General features: G+C 41.6%; 1 non-coding gene across 1 annotated transcript; it reads left to right on the forward strand.

Annotated features, from left to right (window-relative positions):
• Window positions 1–6,187: 6,187 nt before the first annotated feature.
• On the forward strand, window positions 6,188–6,263 carry trnaa-agc (transfer RNA alanine (anticodon AGC)). The gene has a single exon. It is a non-coding gene; the product is annotated as a tRNA-Ala (tRNA).
• Window positions 6,264–6,598: the final 335 nt, after the last annotated feature.

Here is a 6,598-nt window from a genome sequence, read left to right on the forward strand (position 1 = left end):
TCTGACACCGCCTGGTTTTGAGGTCCTGGATGGCAGGAAGCTTGGCCCCGGTGATGTGCTGGGCCGTACGCACTACCCTCTGTAGTGCCTTGCGGTCGAAGGCCGAGCAGTTGCCATACCAGTCAGTGATGCAACCTGTCAGGATGCTCTCGATGGTGCAGCTGTAAAACCTACCACTGTTGTGTCATCAGCAAACTTAATGATGGTGTTGGAGTCTTGACTGGCCGTGCAGTCATGAGTGAACAGGGAGTACAGGAGGAGGCTAAGCATCCACCCCTGAGGGCCCCCCGTGTTGAGGATCAGCGTGGTGGATGTGTTGTTACCTACCCTTACCACCTGGGGGCGACCCGTCAGGATATCCAGGCTCCAGTTGCAGAGGGAGGTGTTTAGTCCCAGGGTCCTTAGCTTAGTGATGAGCTTTGAGGGCACTATGGTGTTGAACGCTGAGCTGTAGTCAATGAATAGCATTCTCACATAGGTGTTCCTTTTGTCCAGGTGTGAAAGGACAGTGTGGAGTGCAAAAGAGATTGCATCATCTGTGGATCTGTTGGTGCGGTATGCAAATTGAAGTGGGTCTACGGTTTCTGGGATAATGGTGTTGATGTGGGCCATGACCAGAAATGTTCATCCCTAGTCCCATGATCTGACTAAAAACGATAAAAACATCACATGATTCAAACATTGACACAGTACACTTCAACATGACAAACACTGTTATATACTTATCAACTTTTCCTCAGGCACGGTGAATTTGGTCAAGTCGCCCAAAAAGTTACATATTGCAGCTTTAAAGCCAGGCTAATAACACTTCCCTGTGCATATTTTGTCTCAGATTACCTCCTACATAAGGACATAAATCATCAGACAACAGAACCACACTATCTACTGTGGACTTTACCTTTGTTTCATCTGTCTGTGAACACATTGGACAATAGTGCAATATTGCATACAGAGTTTTCAGGGAGACATACAAAACAGGTCTGCTGAAACTTTTGAGGCCTACTTGGATATATCTGGGCACCTACTGAGTAGACACATGCCTACTGCTGCTTTCGTCCTTCTACTTGACAATGTACCTTGGATGTTTTTGGACTACTGCCAAACTTGAACTGCACTTGGATTTACTCTTTTTGACTCTCCATGTCCTGGAGTAGTGCTTACCACGCTCTCGGCTTTCAACCGACCTGTACTGGAAACTACATCCCCTCCCATCTCACCTGCCCTCCCCATCCTACCCTGACCTCCACTCGAGGAGAAAGAACGGCCGGACCTCCCCGGCTGTGTCACCAGCTGTCATCATCGGCAGCTCTATGGTGAGAAACATCTCGGTTCCCAGAGCAAAAAAAACTCTGTGCTACCCAGGAGCACGTGTACAGGACATTACAAGGCTGCTTCCGACCATTCTACGACAGATGCCGGGAGCTGACGCTGTAATAGTCAATGTGGGGTCAAACGACATCAGAAGGGCTAGCTCGGAATTTCTGAACATGAATTTAAAAAAAATGATTCTAGCATTGAAAGATTTCAAAAGCGTCCTGTCATTTCTGGTCCGGTACCATCGTTGGGCCCCGGGTGTGAAAGACTCAGCAGGCTACTGACATTACACATCTGGCTAAAAGATTACTGTAGCTCTGTTGGAATCAGTTTTATAGATAACTTTGACACCTTCTGGAAACAGAAGATACTCGACAGGAATCATCTTGGCTCCTGGACTCTGTCCACGCATTTCAAGGCTGCGTTAAGCAATGACTTCTCAATGACCCAAGACCAGCTCAATTAATCCCTACCATTGTGACAATGAGTTGTCACAATGCTGCGTCAAATGTACATTATCCCAGGGGCGTTGGCAGACACAATACCTTGGATGATACAGTGGTAGCAATACATTATCGATCATAGTCTGCTGCTGGAAAAACATATGTGTTATGGCTTAACACCTTCTGCTATATTGTGGATAAAGAGTTACTTGTCTAACAGAACACAGAGGGTGTTCTTTAATGGAAGCCTCTCCAACATAATCCAGGTAGAATCAGGAATTCCCCAGGATAGCTGTTTAGGCCCCTTATTTTTTTCAATCTTTACTAATGACATACCACTGGCTTTGAGTAAAGCCATGTATGCGGATGACTCAACACTATACATGTCAGCTATTACAGCAACTGAAATGACTGCAACACTTAACAAAGAGCTGCAGTTTGTTTCAGAATGGATGGCAAGGCATAAGTTAATCCTAAATATTTCCAAAACGAAAAATATTGAATTTGGGACAAATCATTCACTAAACCCTAAACCTCAACTACATCTCATAATGAATAATGTGGAAATTGAGCAAGTTGAGGTGACTAAACCGCTTGGAGTAAGCCCGAATTTTAAACTGTCAAGGTCAAAACATATTGATACAACAGTAGCTTAGATGGGGAGAAGTCTGTCCATAATAAAGCGTTACGCTGCCTTCTTAACAACACTATCAACAAGGCAGGTCCTACAGGCCCTAGTTTTGTCACACCGATACTACTGTTCAGTAGTGTGGTCAGGGCAGCATGGCTGGCCCTTGAAAGTACACAGAGAGCTAACTTTAATTATATGCATGTCAATCTCTCATGGCTCAAAGTTGAAGAGAGATTGACGTCATCACTACCTGTTTTTGTAAGAAGTGTTGACAAGCTGAATGTACCGAGCTGTCTATTTAAACTACTAGCACACAGCTCAGACACCCATGCATACCCCACAAGACATGCCACCAGAGGTCTCTTCACAATCCCCAAGTCCAAAACAGACTATGGGAGGCGCACAGTTCTACATAGAGCCATGACTACATGGAACTCTATTCCACATCAGGTAACTGATGCAAGCAGTAGAATCAGATGTAAAAAAAACAGGTAAAAATACACCTTATCAACATCAGGGACTGTGAAGAGACACACACATTTTGTTGTATGGTGGTATTGTACATTTTGTATTGTAGATATGTAGTGGTGTAATAATGTTATATGATGTACTGTTTTATCTTTTGTTTTATATGTAATGTAAGTGCTTTAATGTGTTTGGATACCAGGAAGAGTAGCTGCTGCCTTGGCAGGAGCTAATGGGGATCCTTAATAAACACAAATCACAATGACCCAAATCCATGCACATTATATTTATATAAACAATAATCATATAACCATGAGGTTTCATTCATTATATAATTATACACATGGTCAAACAATAGCTGAGGTCCATAAAAATGGCGGCCCCCATGCACTTACAACAAACTTTTGCTAAGTTCGCCGTATTGTACATTGCTCTCTGTTACCCTTTTCTATGTTCACTGGCACAAATATACAGTATCACAATTTTAGCTTCAAGATGCTGGCAATCTGAAAAACTGAAAAAGTAGATAGTGTTGATTTATTGGCATAGTGAACCATGTGGCACGCCGTAGTTTACAAACTCAGCGGATGACGTCAAATGTACATTATAAAATGTACATCATAAAACAATGACGTCATATCTGAATTCTGCACATTCGCCATTAGCTACTGACTTTAATTAATCAACGTATGCAATCTCTTTGTTCCCTATCTCTGTGAATTAAGGATAGATGAATAGAAAAAGAGCTTAAGAGCATCTAGGAGACAAGTATGGGACAAGTGATTACATTAAAGTTGCATGGTTATTAACATATTATTAGATAATGGGTGTGTCTAATCCTGGATGCTGATTGGTTAAAACCGCATTCCACAAGTTGCCACCGGCTAAATTTATGACATTAAAATGCCTATATACTCTGTTCCATCTGACTGGACAATCCACTGTCTCATCAGCCCAGGCAGGCTACTTATAAACTTCAATATTAAAAGCATCGAGACATTATCTCACATTTCTTTTAGACTAACATTCAGTTTTATTGTCTGTCTCGCCGACATTTGGAACATTGTTTCAATATTCAAATTCGATCTCCTGCTGGCCCATAGTAATGAATATGTAGGGAGTCGGGACGAGACAGACAGACAGGCAGGCAACGTTTCTCAGCCAGTCGAAATGAATCAGCTAGCATCATTTTTATGGAATATATACAAAAAAAGGTAAATTGAAAAAAGGTAAAACAAAATGCAGCTAATTTGAAGTCTTTCCAGCTTCAGTTTGAAGTGATTGTGCTACTGTAGATGTGTTGTTGGCTAGCTCCTCTGAACAACAGTGTCCTAAATGAGTGAGCACATGTTCTACGACTGCCGAAATCGCGCCTCACTGTTATTGATGTATTCAAATAAATGTCACAAGAGAACAGCTTAAACAAATGCAAATACAGCTATTATAGCTTAAACAAATGCAAATACATCTACAAGACCCTGCTAGGTAAAGTCCCCCCTTATCTCCGCTCACTGGTCACCATAGCAGCACCCATCTGTGGCACGCGCTCCAGCAGGTATATCTCTCTGGTCACCCCTAAAGCCAACTCCTCCTTTGGTCGTCTCTCCTTCCAGATCTCTGCTGCCAATGACTGGAACGAACTACAAAAATCTCTGAAACTGGAAACACTTACCCCCCTCACTAGCTTTAAGCACCAGCTATCAGAGCAGCTCCCAGATCACTGCACCTGTACATAGCCCATCTATAATTTAGCCCAAACTACTACCTCTTCCCCTACTGTATTGATTTATTTTATTTATTTTGCTCCTTTGCACCATATTATTTATATTTTAACTTTGAACTTTCTTCAAACTACAAATCTACCATTCCAGTGTTTTACTTGCTATACTTTATTTACCTTGCCACCATGGCCTTTTTCGCCTTTACCTCCCTTATCTCACATGATTTGCTCACATTGTATATAGTCTTATTTTTTTCTACTGCATCATTGATTGTACGTTGTTTTACTCCATGTGTAACTCTGTGTTTTTGTATGTTGTCGAACTGCTTTGCTTTATCTTGGCCAGGTCGCAATTGTAAATGAGAACTTGTTCTCAACTTGCCTACCTGGTTAAATAAAGGTGAAATAAAAAAAATAAAAACCCCAGATTTGTATTGGGACTATATCTTGTGGAAAGATGAAATAGTATGAAGAAATTCATCAAGATAACATTTTTTATGAAATTATGTAAATCATTATTTGAATATGTTGGTAACCTGTTGTATAAAAGTGATAATGCCCTCGAAGCCAGTGTTTGGAGGATATATTGGCAGTTTGCCGGCCCTCAACTTTGTCTCTGGCCTAATAACACCCGTGCCAATATATCCTCCAAACACTTCTCGGGCATTATCACTTAATTAGAAACCCATGACCCCTTATTGAACTTGGGAATAAACTGTAACCTGTTTCAGTGAAAGGTAAATGTTTGTACAGTATCTAGCATGAAGTCATCTTGTTTAAATATTACACAGGACACTGTGGTTTTATATTCCCATCACAAATCACATGACCACCTCCACGGCTTCAATTAAATTCCCTCACTTTCTCTCCTCACCTTTCGTACAATCATCACAAAATCAAATCAAAGTTTATTAGTCGCGTACACAGATTTGCAGATATTATTGCAGGTGCAGTGAAATGCTTGCGTTTCCCTAGCTCTGACAGTGCAGTAATGATACCTAGCAATACAAAACAGTATGCACATAATCCAAGAACTTAAAAGAAAGAAATGGAGAAATATCAGAATGGATAGTATATGAATAGAGTAGGATGAGCCATGACTAGAATACACTGAACAAAAATATATACGCAACATGCAACAATTTCAAAGATTTGACTGTTACAGTTCATATAAGGAAATCAGTCAATTTAAATAATTTCATTAGGCCCTAATCTATGTATTTCACATGACTGGGAATACAGATATGCATCTGTTGGTCACAGATACCTTAAAAAAAGATAGTGGCGTGGATCAGAAAACCAGTCAGTATCTGGTGTGACCACCATTTGCCTCATGCAGCGTGACACATCTCCTTCACATAGAGTTGATCAGGCTGTTGGTTGTGGCCTGTGGAATGTTGTCCCAGTCCTTTTCAATGGCTGTGTGAAGTTGCTGGATATTGGCGGGAACTGGAACACGCTGTCGTACACATCGATCCAGAGCATCCCAAACATGCTCAATGGGTGACATGTCTGATGAGTATGCAGGCCATGGAAGAATTGGGACATTTTCAGCTTCCAGGAATTGTGTACAGATCCTTGCTGTGCATTATCATGGTTGCTGTGCATTATCAAGGTCCCGTGTGGCTCAGTTGGTAGAGCATGGTGTTAGCAACGCCAGGGTTGTGGGTTTGATTCCCACGGGGGACCAGTATGGAAAGTACAAAAAAATAAAATAAAAAAATGTATGAAATGTATGCATTCACTACTGTAAGTCGCTCTGGATAAGAGTGTCTGCTAAATAACTAAAATGTGATGGTGGTGGATGAATGACATGACAATGGGCCTCAGGATCTCATCACGGTATATCTGTGTATTCAAATTGCCATCAATAAAATGCAATTGTATTTGTTGTCTGTAGCTTATGCCTGCCCATACCGTAACCCCACCTCCACCATGGGGCACTCAGCAAACCGCTCGCCCACACGACTGCCATCTGCACGGTACAGTTGAAACTGGGATTCATCAGTGAAGAGCACACTTCTT

The sequence above is a fragment of the Salmo salar genome, chromosome 26 (assembly GCF_965601325.2).
Source record: "Salmo salar chromosome 26, fSalSal1, whole genome shotgun sequence".
Classification (NCBI taxonomy): Eukaryota; Metazoa; Chordata; class Actinopteri; order Salmoniformes; family Salmonidae; genus Salmo; species Salmo salar.